The sequence below is a fragment of the Podarcis bocagei genome (genome assembly GCF_964188305.1).
Source record: "Podarcis bocagei genome assembly, chromosome: 1".
Taxonomy (NCBI): domain Eukaryota; kingdom Metazoa; phylum Chordata; class Lepidosauria; order Squamata; family Lacertidae; genus Podarcis; species Podarcis bocagei.
Genome location: NC_138125.1, coordinates 36,668,354 through 36,694,338, shown reverse-complemented (window position 1 = coordinate 36,694,338; position 25,985 = coordinate 36,668,354). Strand labels below are relative to the sequence as shown.

Below are 25,985 nucleotides of genomic sequence, written 5' to 3'. Positions count from 1 at the left end.
AAAGTAGTCAAATGTCTATGAGTAAGGCTGGAATCGTAACCATACTTACCTGAGAGCAAACCCCACAGAATTCAAGATAGGGATGACACCGGTCCCTACCATAGAAAACTGAGATTATTCTGTTTGGGGGGGGTTGTTCCCTGTCCCATTTGGACTTCAAATGGGATGCCTTTTGTCCTGTATTTGAGTTCATGACCAACTGGATAGCTCAGCTGGTTAGAGCGTGGTGCTAGTAACAGCAAGGTCACACATTCAAACCCCATATGTGACAGCTGCATATTCTTGCATCACAGGTGGTTGGACTAGAATCAGGCCCTCCAGCTGTTTTGGGACTACAGTTCCCATCATCCCTGACCACTGGTCCTGTTAGCTAGGGAATGATGGGAGTTGTAGTCCCAAAACAGCTGGAGGGTCAAGTTTGGCCATGCCTGGGCTAGATGATCCTCAGGGTCCCAACTGTACAATTCTATAATTCCTTCTCCTCCACACTGCATGGGCAGAGAGCGGGTCCGGTGGAGAATTTGCATGGGCAGGGCAGAGGGTGGGTCCAGTTCATTGGTTGGTATCGCCCACCCACCTCCCTTCCCCTCACTCCTGTCAATATCCTCGCTGCTACTGCATTAGCCTCCCCATCCCCAGGAGCAGCCCCTCCCTTGATAATTCAAGAAAGTTTCCAAATCTATTTGACTGCCAAAAGTGATGCAAATGAATGATGTTTCCATAGGTGTCCTCTTCATGTGTTTCTACATTGGGCGCAAGACCAACCGTAACAAGCCAAAGCTGATTATAGTGGTGGTGAGCAGGGTGGAGCCCTTACAAAGAATGTCATCCTAGAGAAGTAGGAATGATAATCTGTTGCAGCAAAAATAGTCTTAGTCTTAGGCTAAGGGTCATATGGCGCCTTAAAGTTTAAGAGCATCATCAGCAAAAGTTAAACATATTGGCAGCCCTTTGATTCCAATGGCAAAACTGAAATTCAAGGCTGGCCTGACATATTTTGCTGCCTGGCAAAAAACAGCAAAGGGCACACACGCCTTTCCCTGCTCTTCTGCTAGAGGGAGAATGCTCCCCTCGGGGACGTCTGCCTCCCACCTTTGCTGATATCTTTTTGGCACCAGGTAAAAACTTACCTTTTTCCTCATTTTGATAAATGATGGGGATATTATATGTTGTTAGCATTCCACTGAATCTTTTTACTGTTGTTATGGGGAGCAGAGGGTTGCTTTGTGGTTTTTTAATGACTCACATGTGCTTTTATGTGAAAGTATCTTTGTTTATGGACGCGGGTGGCGCTGTGGGTTAAACCACAGAGTCTAGGACTTGCCGATCAGAAGGTCGGAGGTTCGAATCCCCACGACGGGGTGAGCTCCCGTTGCTCGTTCCTTGCTCCTGCCAACCTAGCAGTTCGAAAGCACATCAAAGTGCAAGTAGATAAATAGGTACCGCTCCGGCAGGAAGGTAAATAGCATTTCCGTGTGCTGTTCTGGTTCGCCAGAAGCAGGTTTGTCATGCTGGCCACATGGGAGGGAGCTGTACGCCGGCTCCCTCGGCCAATAAAGTAAGATGAGCGCCGCAACCCCAGAGTCGGTCACGACTGGACCTAATGGTCAGGGGTCCCTTTACCTTTACTATCTTTGTTTATATTATAATGTATTTTAATGTATGCTTATGTAAATATATTTCTCATAGGCTATGACCAGAGCTGGTTCTTTTCTTTTCTTTTTTCTGTTCTGTTCTCTTCTGTTCTTTAGGCTATTAGCATATATTTTTATGTTCTTTTGCCACATGTAATTCCCCAAATTATAGATGGTTTACTACACCAAAACATTTTTAGCTGGTTTTCTCAGGACTGTAAAGTAAGCAAGACAATGTCAAGTCAAAGAAGCAAACTTCTCCTGACTCCTGAATAGAGTCCAAGGAAGGAAGAGTCAAGAACAGCTAAGCAAAGAAGTGTTGATACATCTATTTGAGGCTTCATACTAAGTAAATCACTCTTCATGACCTCTTTGTAAATATCAACTGGGGCATCACAAAGGTAGCATACACCACATACAGTAAAGATGCTTGGGACCACCTTATTCATTGATTCACAGTATTTCAAGATTCTTAGGATACTTGCCTATGACCTAGGAAGCTGGGATCTAGAAGGCACATAGCTCAAGGCTTTTGAGTTCCAAACAAGTCTGAGATACATTTGGATATATCTCCCTCAAAACAGCGACCATGGAGTATACACCCCAAAATAAATAAAGTATGATTAAAGTGATTATGCTGCTTTATGTGCACATCAGATGCGACACAAAGTTTAGCTAATAGTTCAGGTCTGTAATGGAAGGTGGGGCTGTGTGCAACTTCTGTGACCTCTTGACATTTTTAAGGCAGCTTTGGAGATACCAGACAAGTAGCTTAAACTCCACATACTTCCAGAATATGCATGCCCTCAATCATTTCCTAATCTAGTCCCTGCAAGGACTGAATAATAGCCATTTCACTATATGTTCTATCAGTTTATTCATATGCATTTTATATGCTATATCGGTTATATCTGATTCCAGGCCACTGTTTTTATCTCCACAGTTGAGACTATCTTTCTATAAATTTACTCCATTGTTCATAGGGTTTAAAAAAGCTATTTTTGAAATGTAAGTTTAATGGCATCGCCCTGGGTCATCACTTTTAGTAAATGAGATGCTGGTGCTGGAAGACTAGGGGGAAAAATTGCTTCCTGGAGTTTCTTCCCTACTCCCCCCCCCATCCCCTGATGAAAGCAAAGATAGACTGCAAGTCGGAGACCTCACAATAAGGCACCCTGTGTAATTCCACCCAATTACATAGAAAGGAACAATCCAAGCTTCGTGCAGGCAATAAATCCTATATACCAATTATCCAATTGTCACTCCTTATGTAGACAAAACAGCACCATTCACGTACAAGGAAGGGAGAGGTGTTAGCAGGTCCACAGTGAAGTTTGCAGAAGTACAAAACACTTTTAGGGGGAGGGTGTGCTAAGGAGGGGAAATCCCCCAAATAGCCCAATCAGGAATGAGTGTGCTTGCTGGATGCAGAATGCTGACTGGCTGTTAGAGGATGTGGGGAGAAAACTGTCAAATTTGTGGGGAGAAGCATTGACCCTCCTCCTGGTGCCATTTCCTGCTGAAAACCCCCTCAAGCTGGTATCTGTCTCTAAAAGCGCCATATACTGCGCATGGGAATAGTTGAGGGCAAAGAGTTGTTTCAGGGAGGAAACAGTGCAGGGAGGAGAGTGGGGGGAAGTATGCTCACAGAAAGGTAACTCTGTGTGCGTGTGTGTGTCTAAATATGTGAACAAGCAAACAGCAAAAGGGTTTGCATGGTTTATTTAAACAAGTTTACTTCCTCATTCCACAGTAACAAAGTTGTAATTTAAATTTTTTTGTAACTGCTTGCAAGATTGTGTGTTGAACCATGATAAATTACTAAAAACAAACAGATCATTTATTTTATTTTTTTGCAGTGGTACTAATTGCTTTGTAAAGTTAGCTATCTGTATACCTAAATGGTCAGCATTTCAGACAAAGAAAGGAAACTAAGGTCACAGTCCTACACTGTTTCCAGGAGTCCATCCATTCCACTCAATAGGATTTGCTCCAGAGTAATTGCACTGAGGGTTGCACTGTGAATTATATTCATGGGCTGGTACTAATGGCTGCTGTGCTGAGGCAGTAGCTTGGAGGAACCGGCTTAAAAATCCAAATGCCACTGCAAAGGTTTATTCATATCTGGTACAAGAATTTGAGTCTGCCAGTGGAAGGACAGCTATCTTTAATGCTAATGCTACCCTTGACCCTGAGCTTTGAGGGGGCCTTTTTAGCCCCAAATAAGCTTTTAGACCCAAAGAAGTTTCATATGAAATATGCCAGCCACAACCCAGGCGAATTTTGCATCGGATGGACAAATCCCCCGTATTGTCTAGGCTATTTGGAGCTGATTCCTTTCCCATAATTAAGATTCTGCAATTTAAATCAATCCATAGGATTAGGCGTTAAAATTTAGTAACGTATTCAGCTGTAAATAATCACACACCTTGGCTATGAATATTGCAATGGGATCTGATATATATTTGTAAACTCTAGGTGCTAGTAACATATACTACATTGGAGAAGTCTATAGGGATTTGGGAAGTCTATAGCAAATTACCCCAGGACTTAGTGAAACATTTGGTTTTATTTGACACTTTAATCAATGGCCTGTAGGAAAGAGAATATACAGAATGTTAATTCAGAATCAACAATTGTTAAGGCACTTATTAGGAATGCAATTTGCTATGGGAATAAAATGTTTATAACAAATTTCTCTTTAGTAATTAATTGATGGTATTTGAGAAAGAGTCTAGTGAGATACAAGTGCAAACAGTTCCGACAAACCGTATCCCCAGCTAAGGTTTTAGGCCATCACTCCCCACAGGCAGGGCATTCCACTCATCCCTCCAGATCTTTTGTGGTTGGGCCCAGATCTCCTGTCCTTTCCTTCTTTATTCCCCCCACCACCACCTCCTTTTTACTGGGTGACCTTCAAATTGCAGCACTGGCAAGATCCAAACTACACAACCATCTTCATTCCCCAGAGGCATCTATACATAAAAGTTAGCATCCATATTTTATGCAATTTTTGTCTTGAGCCAGTGCCCCATGAACCTAGCAATGCCTCTGTCCCTCTTTTGCACCCCATGTTCCATCCCTCTGCCCAACTGTCCCTATAAATTCTGTAGCTACTGAGCCTGCTCTTTTCGACCTCCTAGGCTTGTTTTTGTTGTTGTTGTACTTCTGTAACTCTCAAGCTTTCTTGAGCACAGTGACACTTCACACTTCTCAATGGTCCTTTGGGCTGCAATACTTTCCGCACCTTGCTATTAAAAGGGATTATGACTGGGCAGAAATCACGTTCAAGTTAATGGAGATAAAATCAGCTTAAATTCAAGTAAACTGCCTAGTAGTTCAGTCTATTCAGAATTAAGCCCCACTGAGTTCAAATCGACTTATGTGAATGTGAAACCTACATTAATCTAAGCACACTTTGACATTAGAAATGTGTCTTTTGTGTATTCTCAGCAGCATTAATTATAAAATGCTTACATAATTATTCGGCTCAAAAGCAATGTAAACTTCACATATGAAAAATGTTCTTTAGAGTACTAGCAGGGCCCAAAACAGCTTCAGAGATGGATCCATATCCTACAGCCCATTCTCTACATTTCACAAATCAGGTACATAAATATAGACCAATGTCCAATGATGGCTGATATGCCTGTAGAATGTTGCATACATGAGATGCATCCTCACCATTCAATGCTATGTACCATGTCTGGAACATTTGATGACATGGGGCTGTTGCCAGTGCAGTACTGCTGCTTTGACCACTTCCACTCTTGCAGTGCTTAGAAAGCCAATCTCACCACCACTTTGCTGGCTAGAGAAGGCCATAGACAAGCAAATAACTAATTAGCATAGTAAATGGTTATAGGATGACAGTAAATTTCTCAGTAGGTGATTGCACTACTGGGATTGTCATGCATAACCAGTCTGCAGTACAGCAGGACATATGGCTAATGTAATTCCTACATATTGCCTTTTCCCAAGGGGTGATCTCTACACCTCTGCAGACAAACAATGTGAATTATTTATCTAAACTCTGCTTACGCCTAATTTAAACCCACAAAGAGAATGAAAAGGTTCAGTCCTGTCCCTTTAAAAGCCCATAATTAAATACTGATGATATTGTAGAGCTCCTTAAGTGAAGTGGCCATTGTTTAAGATAAAGCAGAAATAATAATATATAATCTTATATTCTATTTCTGAAGTTCAGGAAAAAGTGCCCATCATTATCCACAACATCTACACGTAAGAGGAAGGTATCTGCAGACTCAAGAGAACCCAAGATATACAGAAGTATGAAACAAGCATACTTGGTGTGGGAGGGAGTCTGAAAACAGCCCCATAAGAACTTAATGGCCTGGAATGTTCCATGATCCAGGGTGGGGGAGACTGAGAGCTGGGTGGGGGGAATCCAGTGGTTGGAAAGGGCAGAAAGAGGGTGTCATGACCCCAGAGTCCAGCAAGAATGAAAAGGTAATCAGAGGCTGCCAACTTTCCAGCTAGGTAGCCAGCCTGTGGCTGGAGATCAGGAGACAAGTGAGGCTGCAGAACATCAGCCACCTACAAAAAAACCTCTCCTTTATCTGTAGGGCCAGACCCTTGAACCCCATGGGCATTTCCGCCTGAGGAACCAAATGCCTCCCCCAGGACATCACCTGTCCAGTGACACAGGGCACACACACCAGGCAGGGAATGGAAGAGGAGTGCCAATCTTCAGGCCAGAAGTTTGGTCATCTAGAACTAGTCACAAGGGGGTGGAGACTGAAAGAGGCTGTCTGAGAGCAGGAGCTCTCAGGCTTCCTCAGCTCTCAACTTTTATTGAAACAAGTTGCTCACTTGGAGCTATCCGTAGTCCTGCAACTTGCTGGCTGGCTTGCTTCCTTCTCCATGGGATATGGCATTGGATGAGAAGGAGGAACACACAGAAGGGTTCTGTTTGTTTGTTTTTTAAGGGAATATTGAATGAATCACCTCATTGCCTCAATAGATTACTTTCTGGTTCACATTAAGAAACCCTTTTAAAATGTTCCCAGATATTGAAGTGGGAGATGCCTCACCTCCTACCTTTCTCCAAAGAGACCCCAAAAAGGTAGCAGCAAAGCCAAGAATTCTGCTGTTTATAACCTGGTTCTTATTTCAAAGCATGTTAACCCCTACCCTGATTATTTAGAATTTATTTATTTATTTATTTATTTATTTATTTATTTATCAAGATATCTGTGTATTGCAATTTCATTAAAACAAAAACAAGAGCAGTTTGCACCAATTAAAACACAATAAGGACAATACAAAAAAAATAAAACAGATTACCAGCTGACTATTATGGAACATGTTGAAAAACAAAATCTGTACAAACCAGTGGTGGCAAAGCAAATTCTTCAGCAAACACTTGAAAGTCAATACAGGAGGTACCAGCTGAATCTCAGTTTCAGGCTGAAGGCTCCGTTTCATGTTGATGCTCAGTGAGCCTCACTAACTCTGGGGACAACCAACCAAGTATCTACAGCTGATATCAGTGATTGAGCCGGTATATAAGGGATCAGAAAGCACAAAGCAAACACAGTTCCTACTCCTTACTGTATGTTTGAAGTGGCTGTGACTCAGAGATTGCAGTGTACTTTACATTGCAATATGCTGGCCAGGCTTTGAGCTGCTTTTAACAATCCTGCAGTGTCGTCCAGTGGTATTAGACTGTACGCTAATGAAGGGCTGGTCTGAAGTTGAGAGCGTGCAACAGCCCAGTTACTTTTATCCCCAGCTTGCTGATTCAACTGACAGAGTAGCACCCCACAACCCTTTAATGTATTTCACTGATATACCACAATTGTGATGTAAGAAAGCAGCACACAGGAGCCTCGCATTGTTGTTTACTGTTAATATTGCAGGTCAAAGGTGAGGATGAGGCAAGTTTGGATTCCCAGTTAAAAGTCCTCCATATCTCTCAAGCTGAAGCAAATGTCAATGTACTTAAGTTCCTCTCAAGTCAGATCAAGCAATCAACTGCAGGCAGAAGCCACATGATCCAGTGACTTGCATGCAGACTGGCTGCACTTTTATATGTGATCAATGAAAATACTAACAATACCATGAACTAAGACTCACATCAGAGCAGGAACTTCCATCTTTGAGACTAGCTTGTTTTTCAGTCCCCTTACACAGGCTCAGATAACACAAATCCCAGGGCTGCACTGCAACATTTTGTTGGAGGGACACATTTGTTATATTATAAACTGCACAGTAGCAGCAGCAGCATCTGCACATTTTATATTAACATTCCGCCAAAGCCTTATTGCTTCAAGGAAAATTCAGGAGCCACAGTTTATCCCGCTCCCTGAGTGTAGCACCTCTCTTTCTCTTTGCATTTTGCCACTGCAGAAACTTTATAGAGCAGCAATTCAAACAACAATAGTATCCACATTTAAGGATTGGAGAGCGATTACTTTACATCCTCCTTCCCCCACCAGACCCTCTTCAGTCACTACTGCTTTCTTTAAAAAAAAAAAACATATCTGAAGGACTGCAGGTTCCCCATCCCTGGCTTGATGGAACAGCATTTTACCATATAGGCCTTCACCAAAATCATTCAACACCTGGATCTTTGACTGCATTCCATGCAAAATCTGTCCTCCCCCCACCCCTGATAATGATATTTTGTTCTGTGCAGCAAAAAGCAGATGAAGAAGAGAAAAAGATTTGTATGCATATAGAGAGAAGTTCCATTCCAAGGGTAAAGAGGTAGATTGATGAGGTTCTTCATTTATCACTTCTGTTGCAAAGACGAAAATGTGTTCCTCCAAGAGAAGCCAATTGCAATATTTAGGAGAAGGTAATTAATTTCAAGAACCCAATTCTGTTTGAGCCTCTCTTTCTTTTTCTTTTTTAAAAGTCTAGTTTCAATCAGATCGCCATTTGTATTTATTGAAGTATGCGAGAATTATGAACCCATTAAGAGGAACTTATAAATCAGTCATATCATTTATACAGTGCTGTACATTTCTAGATATTTTTGGGGCAGGTGGGCACTTTAGTTGTGGAGAGAGAAACTGGTTCCAAACACCCATTTGCAACTTGACAGGTGTTATGTAAAAAGCTCCTCTAGGGGGATTTGGTACCCAGTTGCCCAGGTTGGTTTCATCCCCAAACTCCTTGGCTCCTTGGTTTCGTTCTACAGATGGCGGCGAAAATCGGGAGGCTTTGAGAAGTGTAGGGAGGAAGCAGTCCTTGGCCTACACCAGCTGCCCTCATTATAAGGAAACAAACTTGTCCTCAGTGACTGGAAGGGGCCAGACACTCCAGATAAATGATAATGCCTGGCTCTGCACCTAATCTTTTTGTTATTTGCCAGCACAAGCACAGAACTCTATTTAGCCCTCTTTTCCAATGAGCACTGCCTCCACTAGTAACCTAACTGCATTCCTCAAGAACAGGATCCTCCACCAGTGTTTTGCACCTAGCTATCTTGCCAAATACAATTTGGATGAGGGATGCTTTGCTTGATGGGCCCACAACCCTCACCTTGGATCTCCCTAAGACGGCCCTCTTTGCTCTGTGGCAGGACACATGTATAACCATATCTCATGCTATTTAGCATGTCCACTTGGATAGGGCAAACCCCTCCCTCCTTCAGCACCTGACCAACCCTAGTTCATCGTTTTGTCTCAGGTAATTCCTCCACTCAGGATCACAAGTTTTTAAACTTCTGTCCTCAAGGACCAATCCTTTCCTACTCTACTTGAATACCTGGTCTTGTTGCCATGTTTGTTGTTTTTCCTTGAATTTATCAGAAACTTTAAAGGGACATGAAGCCATATGTTGTCCTTCAAAGCTATCTGGAAAGAGGTGCAGGATATACATGAAACAAACAAACAAACATTGGAGAAGCATATTGGGAGGGTTCAAAGGAACTCAGGTTGCCCCTCGGAATTCTTTAGTTTTATGTTAGGATAGAGAACCATCTGCAAATATTGAAAGGTGGGTTGTGGTTTACATCCAAAGACTCGTTCTTAATCTCTTCAAGGCTTCCACTAAATGGTCGTGACCTCAGACTCCTAAGTCACTGCAAAATTCAGGAAACACACTCATTCTTTACTGCTCAGAACAGGAAACTGTTCACATTTCAATCTTTCAACTTCCCTCTAGCTCCTCCATTTGCCTATTCAACTTTGCTGTCTTTTCTGCCCTTCTGTGGTCCAAACCCATGCTATTTTCAGTCAAGCTTTCCCTGATGCACCTGCACCTCCTTGGCAGCCTGCCACATCCCTAGCACCATTCACCATTTCTTATATGGCAACAGTAAGATTCCCCACCCTTGACTCTCTTTGTCAAGGAAACAAGCCAAGTGTCAGTGGTTGGTCCAGGCAAAGTGGGCTTGTGAAACTTGCATATGTCATACTTGAAATAACCATGTTGTTATTCTGTAATCATTGTGTCCGGGTGATTCAAACTCTTTAATGCCATTTTGATGTTTATAACAATAAAAACAAGTTTCTTGCATTTTGTTGAGACATAGCACGGACCATTTTATATTTTAATGCCATATTGGTGTTTGTAGTGACAAGCAACTTTCATTTGAACCCCGATTGGGACTCAGTGGTTCCTCCTAATTCCTCCAAGTATAATACACTTTCTGTGTGATGCACCATGATACTGGTCCAAAGATCTTGAATATCACACCTCTGTGGTTACACGCATGCTTGGTGGAGTGTATGGACAGGGAGAAATGTGTGCCCTTTCAATGTTGTTGGATCACAGCTCCCATCATTCCCAGCCAGCATAGTAATTGATTAGGAGATAATGGGATTTGAGTGCAGCAACATCTGGAGGGTCTAAACACAACACTCCAGCTCCTCAGCATAGTGCTGGAAAGGGGAAATGGTTTGATCATTGTGCCTATAAAAAGCCACAGAAGAAACTGAGTGAAGGTAATTGTGGGTTTAGACAGCACAACATGGGAATTTCTGCTCTCCATTAGCAGCTGAACCAAGGTGGGGAGAGGTGTGCGGATTTGTAACCAACAAACAACATCGCCAAGTTAAAGTTAAGTTTCCGATCAGCCCTAAGCCCTACAGCTAGAGTAAGAAAAGAATAAATCAGTTTCCTGGTGCTTCTTAGCTTGGGGTCCAGAGATTCCTAGGCACATGGAAAGTGACTGCAATGGACCAGTGGTAGCTCTTTGGAACTGAAGTTGCTCATACTCAAAGGCTGAGCAGCAAGTCAGACAGCAGAGTTTGCCTCCTTTTTCGGCACACAAAACACAGAAACAGTATTCTGCCTCCTAGTGACTATAGCAGGAGAACACTTGTGGTCTGGACAATTGCCAAACAATAAGAGGAGGAAAGTCATTTACCAGAGTATGAAACTCTGGTAAATCAGCTTCTCCAAGACCTCCAAAAATTCTGGTTTCATATATCTCTGTGATGGATAGGCTTTTTGTGCTCAAAATTAGAATATTATGTCCTTTTCCCGTGGCTTCTGTAGAATTGCAATGAGTCATAAGTACCCTGGAATAGCTACATGAATAGAAACTGATGTTATCAGGTAAAGTTCAGAACTATCTCATTTGCCATATTTTATGTAGCTCAATGTATGGCCAACTCTGGCTGCTTTCCTCGTAAAACAAATAGAGAGCAAACGAAAGTGGATGAAGGTTACCGTCCTCCTGAGATTGAGGGATGGAATATGGCAGGATACCCGTGAGCAACCCTGGAGTGGCTGCGCATCAGTTTTGCAACTGCTCCAGAGAAGAAAGATGGAGCAGAAACCAGACACAGACCAACATAGTCCCTAATTGCAATTGCTGTAGGGCTGCCAAGTCCATGGAAACAAAGTGTGTTGCCAAACATGATACTCCCATGCCACACGGTTCATTTTTCAATTCAGCACCAAACACTTTGTGTCCTCTACTCTCATGGAGAAATAATGAGAGAACAAATGCATTCTAGGAGGGTGCATGTCATGAGCCAGTGTACTGCAGTATTTGGAGTGTTCAACTAGGGCTGGTGGAGGCAGCCCAGGTTCAAATCCCTCTTCATGAAACTCCCTGAATGACCTTGAGCCAGACAATGGGTTTTATTCAATGTTCCACGTGCTCAGTTCTGCTGATGCAACTAGCAGATGCAACTCCCCTCTAGAGGAAGCCACAACTCTTCAGAGGTGGCTTTGAGGGCATGCTGGGGTGGGGTGGGGGGAGCAGGAGAGGAAGTGGAAGCTCCATTGCATGCACAGAAGTTCATTGCATCAGTGGAGCTACAGCACTGGATACAGTCCAGTGTCTCCTAGCCTTATTAACTCTCAGAGTTTGTGTGAGAATAAGATGAGAGGAAAACACCGGATTAAAATATAACAAAAATAAATGAATGCTAGGTTAGGGTTGACATAATGGCAAAATTGCAAAGAAATTGGACGTTTTCTGAGGAAAATTGGCAAAAACAACACTGCCAACATAGGCTGCCATACATAAATCTTCAATCCCGGTGCACACCAGCGCCACATATCCAGAGATATGTGCACACTCAATCAACAGAGTACAGTGGTACCTCAGGTTAAGTACTTAATTCGTTCCGGAGGTCCGTACTTAACCTGAAACTGTTCTTAACCTGAAGCACCACTTTAGCTAATGGGGCCTGCTGCTGCCACCGCACCACCAGAGCCTGATTTCTGTTCTCATCCTGAAGCAAAGTTCTTAACCTGAAGCACTATTTCTGGGTTAGTGGAGTCTGTAACCTGAAGCGTATGTAACCTGAAGCGTATGTAACCCGAGGTACCACTGTATAGCAGAAACGATGTGGAGCTTAGGTGTGGCATTCTAAGTAATTTATTAAGCAATATGTACAGGACAAAGCAATTGTGGCGTCTTCTCACATCTTCTCCAAGAGAGCGAGAGAAAGTAAAAAGTACAAAAGTACAATACAGGGGAAGAGATAAGACTGACTTCCGTTCTCACACTTTCCAAGCCTGGAAAGTAAACACAGACATGAGATGTAACAATCACATATCCAGCAACGGGAGAAAGAAAATGCTGACAATCTAGTCCAACTATTTGTGATGCAGGAATCTCAACTAAAACATCCATGACAGATGACCATCCAACCTCTGCTTAAAAAACCTCCAAGGAAAGAAAGTCCACCACCTTCCAAGGAAGACCATTCCACTGTCAGACAGCTCTTACCATCATAAAGTTCTTCCTAATGTTTAGTCAGAATCTCCTTTCTTGGAACTTGAATCCATTGGTTTGGCTCCTGCAATGAAATAGATACAGATGGTCCTGAGGAATGATTTCATGAAGTCAGAGACGTGAGAAAAATTGTGCCTCTTAATGGTACCCTTTCCCTCTCAGTGTATCTCCTTATGCTATTAGCTGAATAAATCTCCGAGTTCCTTTAACAGTGGAAAGAAGTGTTAAGGGTTGTTGTTCTCTGACGGGGGCAGTGAATCATTTTCACCATGAGTTAATACAGAGAGCTCAAAAATGTATTGTCTGATTAAGTAATGTGAAGACAGTCTAGCCTACAGGCTAAAAGACTGTGGATTCTATCCCCTTACCTGAGCTTAGCTGATTTCCACTGTCTTTATACTTCAGCCTAGGGGTAAATATGTTTTCACAAGTGCTATACTTTGGAAAGGACATTAAACAGAGATCCATTCAGCCAGTATTTGATGGCTATCTAGGCAGAAGTTATACTAGAGGCACTTTTCAAAGAGTACAGGGGTGAGTGAAATCTTAGCAAACATTATCTTTCTCTACCTTACATGGAAGCTAATAATATGGTTGTGCTGAATGTTCCTAAGCAAACATTTTATTGTAAAAGGGAGGTCTTTTGTGAGGCATGGAAAACTTCACAAGCCACTTCCTTACATCACCTTATTTGCCACTTGTTCAACACCAAGTTGCCACTGTTTGTTTCGTTTTGCTGATCTGCTCACTACTGCCTTGGGGGGGGGGGAGTTCAACAACCTGATAATATAATCCCAACCATTCAGGGATCACATTGCAAACATGATGTTCAGCTATGTGGCTGACATCACACAGCTATTAATTGAAAGCCAGAAAGCACCGCTCTCACTTGCATGCCAGGGAAGGAACAGTGCCGAAACACTTTTGCCCCTGTTTAATAACAACAGCAGCAGCAACAACGACAACAACATTATATTGGATTTTTTACTTGTCATTCGCCATAAGGTACTAGGGCAGTTTGCAACAATATAAAAAAATACAATATTAAAATCAATTAAAACAATTTACAACCCTCTCCATCAGTGAAAGAGCAAGCACTTTTTACAAGGAATTATAATGTTCATGAAAACTACCCCCATCCATTTTCATTCAACCCTGCCAACTTGTGGTAGTAGACCCTTAGGTTTTACCTCTTTACTGAAAATTTCAGTTTTAATTTCAAATAAATATACTTTTCTCCTTAAGGCTCATCTAAAATTTATTGACTGGAAATGCTATGCTAGAAGAATTAAAGTTAAGAATATTTCATATGAATTGATGAAGGTAATGGATTACTTTAGCTATTTGTTCTATTGGGGTTTTACTGTAAATGGTTTTGTAATAACTGTTTGTCAATCAACTCGAATTTGTTGCTTAAAGCTGTAAGCAATCACTATATATAATTAAAATCAAACTATAAAACAATAAAATGGGGGCGTTATATATAATGCTATTTATTATGGATTAATATTATGATGACTATAAACTAAGATTCACAAACTATACAATCCCGACAAGGTGAGCTGAAAGAGTGGGCACATTTCACAAATATTTTCGTTCCTTGCACAACGGAAGCCTCTTATGAGCGTTTTTTCATAATCCTTCGTGAAACTGTGCTAAACTTTTTTCAGTGAGGCAGATGCTGGGAGAACCAGGCTGATGTTTTCTCTCCTCAGTCCAGTTGCAGACAGCTGACTTCTTTGGCCAGAATGTGAAGGTGGACATCCATTTGGAAGAGCATCTGCATGCACATTCCTTTGCAGGTAATCCAGTACAGATGGACAATATTAAGATGCAAATCCAGATCCAGATGTGTATCCACATGTGGCTGTCATCCATCTGGCCTGCATTACTTTTGGTATGCACATCTGAATGTGCATCCTCATCTATATTCTGCCCTAATTAATCTCGCATAACCAGATATGACTAGAGCCAGATCACAGCGTAAGTCTTGTGGGTGAGGGAACAGCCAAAGCAGTGCAGTCACACAGTGTATCGTGGGAATTCAGTGTATAGTCCTTCCTTCCCTCCACACACTTATTGGAGAGTTTAGTCTGACCTCAGAGATGCTACCGCTTAACAAAACTGAACTGCCTACAGCCTTGTGTTTATTGATAGTCCTTTATTGGCTGACATCACACAATAAAGTAGTTTTCTAAAATGGTGCAGACGGGGAACAGATGGGGAACACTGTCTGCAAATAGTGCGGAATTGCACAAGAGATTTGAAAGTATGGCTTTGTGTTTGCACAGATTTCCTCCCTCGCTCCCAAAGCATAGGGCCAGCCCTACTGTTAGGCATACTGAGGCACATTGTTTCCTTGATAACCCTCATGAAAGTCATATCGTATGAACTATCCCTTTTGTAAAAAGGTAAAGGTACCCCTGCCCGAAGGCCAGTCGTGTCCGACTCTAGGGTTGTGCGCTCATCTCACTCTAGAGGCCGGGAGCCGGCGCCGTCCGAGGACACTTCCGGGTCACGTGGCCAGCGTGACGAAGCTGCTCTGGCGAGCCGGCACCAGCGCAGCACACGGAAAAGCCGTTTACCTTCCCGCTATAAAGTGGTACCTATTTATTTACTTGCACTTAAGGGTGCTTTCGAACTGCTAGGTGGGCAGGAGCTGGGACCGAACGACGGGAGCTCACCCCGCCGCGGGGATTCGAACCGCCGACCATACGATCAGCAAGTCCTAGGCACTGCGGTTTTACCCACAGCGCCACCTGCGTCCCTTTTGTAGGCCGTTTCTATTAACTCAAGGGAGGACTAAGTAAGTTGGCCAACACAATCAGCAACCTTATTGAAAACAGTGTGCCACTGAAGTCAGTGGGACAGTTTCGGAATATTTAAAGTGTACTCTTTAAGCTCATTTTATCCCCAAGTCCAAATCTTTTGCAGAACAAAGCTACACAGTTAATGGTAATAGTCTACCCAAGCAAATTATAATACTAGTATAATGTGAATTAAATAGTTTTTAAAAAATAATCATATAATTTGTCCTTGAAGGGCATTTCCATTACAACCGTTTTCTAAATATTTGGAAGCAAGTTCTATTATAATTTAAATGGAATTTACTTCCAATTAATTGTACTTAAGCAAAGTCATTTTAGTTCCTGGCACTAATGTGAGTGTGTTGAGATATCATATAAAAAAAATAAAAATGCCTCAGCCCTCAATTCAGTGGTTCCCAGAATTGCTAATGGAATTCTACCATGCCTTGAGACTCACCTGATACATCAGTAGCTATACATGGCAGTCCAAAGCACAGCAAACACTGTCAATTTAATGGAATTGACTTCCGCAAAAGTATACACAGAGCTGAAGATTTAAGAAGCATTGTCCAAAGTTTGCAGCAGCATGCCAACTTACCCAAGATGCTACTTTTACTCATGAACGGGAATCAATTGTTAATATGAATTATGCAATACATATAATAAAAATAGATGGTGAGGTATAGGTCTTTTCTGATTCAACACTAAAAAGAAATTCATTCAATTTCTAACTATGTGTGTTCTAATTCATGCCGCTGTCTACTGTGTTGTTGGCAGTATTTAAATCTTAAACAATAACAGAATGATAATTTTGCAACCCCGTCATTAGCTGCATTTTGTCATCTATTTTACAAGCTTCCTTCCTTCCTTCCTTCCTTCCTTTATAATTTACATTGTTGAATGCTCCTCAACTGTAGGCTACCAGGATAGTGCATATCTCTTTATGTCAGTGGTCGGCCATTTTTTTTAGCCGTGGGCCGGTCCACTGTCCCTCAGACCTTGTGGCAGGCCGGAGAGGTGGCACTGAGGGGGGGGAGCTGGATGAAGAGGCGAGGGGGGCAAGTAGTCCTCCTCCCCACCCCACAGCCCCAGCCGCTGCGCTTACCTTCCTAGGGGCTGCCGGCGCTGCCACCACCACCACTGCTGCTGCTTGTGGGTAGGCAGAGTGAGCTTGTCCGTTCCACTCTCTGGCCCACAGGAGCACCAAGGCAGAGGCGGAGGGAAGATGAGCGGTGTGAAAGGGCTGGCTCCGGAGAGGGGCTGCTTAAAATGGTGCTCAGCCAGCTCAGCCCAGCCCCCTTCCTCTTCTAGGCAGGGCGGGGAGAAACCAGGAGGAGGGAGGGAGGAGGCGCCGCCACAGTGTGTGTGAGGGAGAGTGGGGGGGGGATGGAATGGAGCGGGGGGGGGGGATGGCGCAGTCCAAACGAACAGAATCCCCACGCCAATCCATGAGCAGTCTGCGTGCCGGATCCTGAAGGCAATGGGCCTGATCCGGCCCGCGGACCTTAGAGCAACAAGACTCATCAGGTATTTAGTAATCCACATCCAGTAATAACACACAATACAAACTGTATTGTTGTTGTTTAATTAAATTTATCCAAAGATCACAGTGTGGTTCACAACATAAAAATACAAAATGAGAACACAAAATACATAATAAAAGAAAAATAACATCAAACCAATAATCCTGCTCCCAAAAACACATTTAAAAGGCCATAGAATGTCAATCAGCCCAAGACCTAATTGACCAAGGCCAATTATCTTAGTGGCAAAAAATATAATAAAAATAATCATTTTTAAAAATCCAAATGTTATGGCGAAAAAGGATTTTATATATCCTGTCTACACGGTGCAATTCCATACATGTCTACTCAGAAGTACTGCTTTGCGTTCAAGATGACTTATTCTAACATTGGCATACCGAACGTGCCCTCATGAGAATTGCTGGACTACAATTCCCATCATCCCTGATATTTGGCCATACTTTCTAGGAATGATGGGAATCGTATTCCAACAGCATCTGCAGGGCACCACATTGGCGACCCCTGCTCTAAGGTAAGTGTATATGGGATCACAGCCTTGTATTTATTTCTGTTCTATTTTGTTCTATCTCATCCGGCTCTATGAATACTGTTTCACTTTCCACCTAAATGATATCTGACTAAAGTGAAGCAAAAATTAGATGATACAATGAAGGTTTGAGGCATTCTCTCTAGTATCTGTCACAGGCTCCTTCCAACACAGATAATGAAAATTCAAAGTCAAACCATTTAACTTTAAGTAAATGGAAATGAATTTCTAGAGAAGAGATTTTCTTTCACTTGTGAGAGAAAGGAATAGAAGTTCACTGGCAGTTAATATAAAGATACCACATATAATTGTGATAATATAATGTATAAATATTAAGTGTTATTATATTACACAACCTGTGGGTGTGGGTGTATGCGTTAAAAAAATTTTTTTTAGCATCACTGAGTTTTCCCCCATAAGACTTTGGATGCAATATGGTGCATTGTAAGAAAATACATTACATTATTAGAAATGCTTTGAGCTCAGATGAAACAATTTGCAGAAAATCCTGTAATATGCTAACAACTGTGTAAAAAAAATAAAAATCTGAAAGGTGGAATCTAACATTTGCATTCTGATCCTCATGCCCGTGTGTGCTCCAACACATACATGGAACTCCTCAATGTATGCCCAGAAAGGAGATGAACACTGCTTCATTTATTTAACAAAGTTATTATACTGCTTGATTGTAAAAGAACCTCTAAGTGGTTTACAAAAATATTATAGAATCATAGAATCTTAGAGTTGGAAGGGACCCAAGGGTCATCTAGTCCAACCCCCTGCAATGCAAGAATCTCAACTAGATCATACATGGCTATCCAGCCTATGTTTATTTGTGCATCTGGTTCTTCTTGCCTAAGTGAAGAACTTTACATTTGTCCCTATTGAAATTCATTTTGTTGATTTGTGCCCAGTTCTCCAATCTGTTAAGGTCATTTTGAATTCTTCTTCTGTCTTCTGGCTACCCCTCCCAGTTTGGTGTCATCTGCAAATTTGACAACAATCCCCTCAATTCCTTCATCCAAGGCATTTATAAAGACATTGAACAACAACAGGCCCAGGACAGAACCCTGTTGCTCCCCACTTGTCACTTTTTTCCAGGATGACAAGGAACCATTAATGAGTACAGTGGTACCTTGGGTTAAGAACTTAATTCATTCTGGAGGTCCGTTCTTAACCTGAAACTGTTCTTAACCTGAGGTACCACTTTAGCTAATGGGGCCTCCCACTGCCGCTGCACCGCTGCCGCACAATTTCTGTTCTCATCCTGAAGCAAAGTTCTTAACCCGAGGTACTACTTCCAGGTTAGCGGAGCCTGTAACCTGAAGTGTCTGTAACCAAAGGTACCACACTGTACAGTGGTACCTTGTGTTACGTACCGTCCCCCTTATGAATGCTTCGGGTTATGCACTCCCCTAACCCGGAAGTAGATGCCCATTGTTGCGAACTTTGCCCCATGAAGTCGCACTTGGTGGCGTGGCAGCAATGGGAGGCACCATTAGCAAAAGCGCACCTCATGTTACGAGTGGTTTCCGGTTATACGAACGGACCTCCAGAACGGATTAAGTTTGTAACCAGAGGTACCACTGTACTATTGGGTTCGGTCAGTCAACCCTATGAAAAGATACATTAAATCATTGATAAGCAAAAGTTAAAAACAGGAAATTAACATATTCAAAAGATGGTTGAAATCAACTGCAGCTAAAAGGAATTAAAGTACATCTAGCATCTACATCTCCGAATAGGCTTGCCTAGACAGAAATGTTTTGTGCAGGTGCCAAAAAGAATACAGAGAAGGCAGCTGCCTGATATCAATAGGCAGGGAGTTCCAAAGTATAGGTGTGGCGACACTAAAATACTGATTTCTTATAAGTGCATTATATGGCATCCGTAACAGTGTCAGATTGAAGTGGTCAGTGGGTATATTGATCTTGCAAGTAAACTAGACCCAAGCTGTTAAGGACTTTATTTACTAATAGTAAGACCTTGAACACGGTCTGCTAATAAATGGGCAATTGGTGCAGATCTCTGAGCAATTGTGGCACAGCCTTCTGCGTTAACTGCAGTTTCTGGGTCAAGCATGAGGAAAGCCTGCATAGAGTGCACTGTGGTAATCCAGTCTCGAAGCCACCATTTCTATAGAGGGACAGCTCTATTCAAGAACAGGGATGGGTGAGTGTGAAGTTGTCCTTTCTGTTTCAGTGAACAGAAACACGGTTGTAAGTGAGAAAACTCCATGCGCCTCCATGTACCCAGAAAATCACTGGATTGAGATGTTAGTGTTTCTATCATATTCCTTCCTAGCGTGTCAGGAAGAATGCTAGGCTGAACATTTCCCCTGTATGCTAATTTTGTATGCTACAGGCATTTCATTTTATTTTTTCTGTATGGAAGAATATTCAAACATGCACAATGATTTTGTTGAAACAGCTGGCTTACTCCTTGTTGTCCTTCCACTGGCAGGTGAAGACCTTCTTATTCCAACAGGCTATTAGGAAGCAACTGTTTTGAAGGAAAGAGCTGCTGCTGTGATGTTTTTATTGTTATTATTTCTATTTTTGATAGATCTTTTTACATAGACACCCAAAGACACTGAGCGAGTTTTAATTCTATTAGTGTTTGATTACGTTTTTAATGATTTTTTCCCTATGTTTTTAGCTTTTTCTATCTCCATGTTATTTATAAGCCACTTTGAGTGTGGGGGAAAGCAAGATTTAAGGAAGCTTTTAATGTTTGATGCATTACTGTATTTTAATATTTTGTTGAAAGCTGCCCAGAGTGTCTGGGGAAGCCCAGCCAGATGGGCGGGGTATAAATAAATTGCTGTTGTTGTTGTAATTGTAATAAAAGACTGATAAAAGTCCGTGGGCACGTGTGCAATGTTACATGTGTTGATCTATAAGATACCACACCACTTTGTTTTTGCTTCAACAGGCTGCCTCTGGAAAATGATTTTGCTAGCTGCCTTGGGCATTTTATATAGAAAAGCAGGCTATCAATATTTGCTGTAAGACTGAGCAGCAGAGAGTTAATGAGGCCAGGATGGCTGCAAATGTTTCTTAAAGTTCAACAAGCCAGATTGTTGCCAAGCATGTTTATTTTCATTTTGGCCAATGGACAGGCCTTTCTCTGACTTCACCACCTCCCCTTCTTCACTCGTAGCTGAGGTTGTAATCAAGGTGTCATGTGTGTAGGGGGGAAAAGTGATAGCCATTTTCAGTCAGAGACTGGCACAGAAAATTGCAGAAACCTACATTTTCCTAAGGACAGCTCTGCTAGATTGAACCAAAGTCTCATCTAGTTCAGCATCTTATTCCCACACTGGCCAGCTAGATGCCCACGAGAAGGCCACAAGCAGGGAATGAGCACAATAGCACTCTCTTCACTTGTGTTTTCCAGAAACTGCTATAAATAACAAGTGGACTTAGGTTACCCTTCCCCAACCAGGCTTCCTAAGGGTGTTTTTGACTAGAGCTTCTATCATCACTGGCCAGGTTGGTTGGTGCTGCTGGGAGTCCAACAACATCTGTAGGGTATGAGGTTGGGGAAGGCTGATGATCTTACTGTTCCAGTCTAAGATACCTGTAGCTTCCATACAGTATTAATTTCATTTCCCTTCCTGCTGCCATAGATTATCAGATCCACACGCACACACCTCTCTTTTTTTCTAGTCCACATTTTGCATTTCAATAATTGAAGGCAATCAATGAATTATGAACCCCATAGATTTTGTACGTTTCGGTCAAGAGCAAATTCCCATTAGCTTCTGTAAGATGCCACCCTAATAATATTTATGCATTTATTAAACTTCTATTTTTTAATTTTTTATTTCTATTATTAATTAATTAGATTTCCATGGCAATCTTGTTCAGCTGAGCTACAGAGCATCACATGTAAATGAAAAGTCAATAAATGGATGTAGGCATTCAACCTGAGCTGTTAGATACAGGATATCTATCTTGCCATGCCAAGACAAAAGTGTGGCAGGTTTTTATCTGCAAGATGTTGTTTGCAGATGATGCAGCCTTGACAGCACACTCCAAAGAAGTTCTACAGAGACCCATCAACTGTTTTGCCCAAGCCTGCAGGGCATTCAGCCTCACCATCACCTTGACAAAGACCAACATATTGGGTCAGGACATCACCTGAACTTCATGCATCAGCTTTGGGGACCAGATGTTTTGTCTACCTGGGCTCTACCATAGCCAGCAACCTTTTCATTGATGCTAAGCTGAACAAGCGTATTGGTAAGGCAGCAATGGCAATGGCTCACCTTTCCAAAAGGGTATGGGAGAATGTGATGCTAACAACCAATACCAAGATGAAGGTCTACCAGGCTTGTGTGTTGAGCACCCTGCTTTATGGAAGTGAGCAGTGGGCAACTTGCACCAACCAGGAGCGGTGGCTCAATGTCTTCCATAGGTGCTGTGTCAGGAAGATGTGGGGCATCAAATGGCAGGACAGACTCTCAAGCAATGATGTGCTATTCCAAGCCCACATTCCCAGAATGTTCACACTTCGTCTCAGCAACGTCTATGCTGACTTGGTCATCTACAAAGAATGGAACATGGCAGGATCCCCAGGGATGTGATTTACAGGGGGCTGGCCTCAAGCACCAGGCCTGTTGGCAAACCAGCTCTCCATAATAAAGATGTCTGCAAACATGATATGACGGCTGGCAACCTCAAACCTGCAGTGTGGGAATCCCTTGCAGACAACCTCAGTGCCTGGAAACACACATTAAGAAGGGCCTCATATGATGATCTCAGGATCCAGGTCGGTTCATACGGGGAGAGGCGGTCTTTGAGGTTTTGACTGGGTTTTATCCTGATACACCTTGGAAGTTGTTGGAAAGGCAGGAGATATATATATATAATTCCTTCCAGCATTATTCTTTTTATTCAACCCTATATTCATGCCTTTCTTGTACAGCTTCCTAAGGAAAAGGAAGGGTGCTGTTAAGAAGTCTTTAATCATTCCTCCAGCCATTTACTGACCTGCTCTCTAAAGGCCATATACACTTCTTGATCTGCATGCAGAATTCCTATTGATATCGCTAGGAGACTTATAAAAGATGTCAATTAGAGAGAAAATAAACTGGTTTAAACTACTTGTGAATGTCTCTATTTGATATCATTCATGAGACATGGAATTTGAGTAGCATTTTGGTTAGTGAACAGGGGCGGGGGGATGGGGACGATTAGCTAGCTATCCCATATTTTTCTGCAAAGACTTTATATTTAACACTGAAACAATTGGTGTCCCTATGGTATAAACAGGATAGATAATGAATATAAGTGGGATAGAAAATTAATCCTACTTGTGAGGAAAGAGACAGTCATAATTCACTTAGGCTTCTCGGCTCTTACGTTATGAGGTCTTCAGCTAACGCATGGGATCCATTCTACATCCCATGGATGCTCATTATGAATTCTTTTTATGTGCAACATGTGGGGACTAACTAGTTTCATATCTCTTGGTATCAGCTGTAGTCCAAAGCATTTTGTATTAAAGTGGAAGGCAAACACAGATGCTATTTAATACAAAGGATTTGAATGCAGACTCTGTTTTAACGTTGAATTATTTATCTTAATTTGGTTTAGAACAAAAAAAAATCCCTGTTAAAGTAAAAATAAAAAAGGATATTATTGATTTCTTGTTACAGAGCTGCATGAGGAAAAAATGTGCGCTCTAGTTTGGCCTATCATCGACACAATGCCCTTTAGTGTGCTACAATGGGGATCAAGATATTTGCCAGTTAGAAATCTCTGCTTAGCCCTTCTGAGATGGTTTATAATGCTACATTTAGAATGCCTATTTCACAGTAAGCAATATCTGGAACCTTGACCAAGAAAGATCATGCTCCTATCAAAGCTGTTGAAAAGTCTGAGGGTCAAAGTTTTTTCCTAGGGGTTTGCTGCTGTGGTGTCTCTGGATGCAATAGCACCTTGGGGGCGTTTCATTGGCATCCACAAAGCTGAACAGCTTGCACCCACCCTCACTGCGGGTGCAGAATTAACACCCCCCCCCAAACACACTTGCTTTAAAGAGATGATTCTAATTGCTAAGGGAAGAACAAGTCATTCCATATCTGTTCTAGCCAACTGTTTAGATTTATGTTAATTGGGCCAAGTTCAGACTAGAAAATGGGCTAGGGTCCTCTTTGTGTCTTAGAACCAGTACTATGTTTCCAGAAAAAGAGGTTCCCGAACTCACCATGAACACCTCCCTTGTTCTTTTATAATGGCATAGTGCCCACCTGAGAGGTGCCAGAACTGTGCTCTGGTGAGTTCCAGCTGGAAAAGAAAGGCCCTGCTTAGAATTAGAATTGCAAAGGACCTAAAGTCCAGGAAGAGCAGGTGGACTTCAGAAAGTTCCTTCTGGTGACACAAAGGGGAGACTGGGGGTGGGGGCAGAAATCTGAATCAGTTCACGCCTAATAATTTGTGCTTTCAGTACACAAATGGAAGCACAGCCATCGTTTGAAATTCACAGTTCTCTAAATTTTGCAGTGCACTTCTTCAGCCACGTAAAGTGCAAAAAAAAAATATGCATATACATTGGTGAAAATAGCATGCCAAAATGCATTACATTGGGGGAAATTGCTTTGCAAAAATGTGTATATTAGGAAAAATTCACGCTAAGATGCTGACGAATATTCATTGGAACTTTTTTTTCCCCAATTGCAAACTGATGTGGAAATGTGGAGAACTGCATTTAACACTGGGGAAACGGGTAACGGAGAGAAACCGAAAAGGATATATTTGCCCATGCCTAAAGGAGACAAAGCAAGATTAAACTAAAACCCAACGTGACTGTCACCTGCACAAGCGGGCCGTTTTGCATGAGCAAAACATCTCCACTGCGATGGCTTTGAACATTCCAAGGAACCAGAAGGGTAGGTTGTACTTTCTTTCTCTGCAGTTCTTCTGATGTAAAGGCTCCAGATGCAGAGACAGCTTGTGTATTCCTCAAACACAAGTTGTTTCTTCCCCACCCCAACATTACATAAGAAACAAGAGAAAAGCACAACTTATGTTTTCCTCTTCCGCTGTCTGTTTAGACTGGCAGATGCCGTTCTAAATTCTCCATAAGGAAGTCTCAGGGAGGAGAGCATGCAACTCAATATAATATCTTTAGTTTTGTCGACAGTACCTGAATCTAAGAGGGATGCCTAGGAAAAGAATGAATGTTGACAACTGAAAAGATTCTCTCAAAGCTCTTTTCTTCCAGGACAAAGTCAGGTAGAGGAATCCAAACTAAAGGAAGCCTGCATAATGTTGTTGTTTAGTCGTTTAGTCGTGTCCGACTCTTCGTGACCCCATGGACCAGAGCACGCCAGGCACTCCTGTCTTCCACTGCCTCCCGCAGTTTGGTCAAACTCATGTTTGTAGCTTTGAGAACGCTGTCTAACCATCTTGTCCTCTGTCGTCCCCTTCTTCTTGTGCCCTCAATCTTTCCCAACATCAGGGTCTTTTCCAGGGCGTCTTCTCTTCTCATGAGGTGGCCAAAGTATTGGAGCCTCAGCTTCACGATCTGTCCTTCCAGTGAGCACTCAGGGCTGATTTCCTTAAAAATAGATACGTTTGATCTTCTTGCAGTCCACGGGACTCTCAGGAGTCTCCTCCAGCACCACAGTTCAAAAGCATCAATTCTTCGGCGATCAGCCTTCTTGATGGTCCAGCTCTCACTTCCATACATCACTACTGGGAAAACCATGGCTTTTACTATATGGACCTTTGTTGGCAAGGTGATGTTTCTGCTTTTTAAGATGTTGTCTAGGTTTGCCATCGCCTTTCTCCCAAGAAGCAGGCATCTTTTAATTTCGTGACTGCTGTCACCATCTGCAGTGATCATGGAGCCCAAGAAAGTAAAATCTCTCACTGCCTCCATTTCTTCCCCTTCTATTTGCCAGGAGATGATGGACCCAGTGGCCACGATCTTCATTTCTTCGAGAACAGTATCCAACCATCTCGTCCTCTGTCGTCCCCTTCTCCTTGTGCCCTCCATCTTTCCCAACATCAGGGTCTTTTCCAGGGAGTCTTCTCTTCTCATGAGGTGGCCAAAGTATTGGAGCCTCAGCTTCAGGATCTGTTCTTCCAGTGAGCACTCAACCTGCGTAATAGATGCTGGTATAATTTAGCCCTGTTCCAAACTCTGTTCAGGAGCAGGGCTGCTGCCGGTTGAGCCTGCCAGGGGAGAAATGAGCCTTTAGAATTGAGTTTGACTTACACCACCCTTCTTGCAGGGTTAGCTTTTGCTAGGTTGCTAGGCCACATCACTCAGCTCAACAGAGTTTGGAAT

The 25,985-nt window shown here is 42.4% G+C and overlaps 1 long non-coding RNA gene across 1 annotated transcript in view; it reads right to left on the bottom strand.

The window, feature by feature from the left end:
• LOC308596437 overlaps positions 1-12,870 on the bottom strand; it is a 65,833-nt gene extending 52,963 nt beyond the window's left edge. Inside the window, exon 1 of the long non-coding RNA XR_014012531.1 lies at positions 12,799-12,870. This is a non-coding gene — a long non-coding RNA (uncharacterized lncRNA). The remainder of the gene's footprint in view (positions 1-12,798) is intronic.
• Between the last annotated feature and the right edge of the window lie 13,115 nt (positions 12,871-25,985).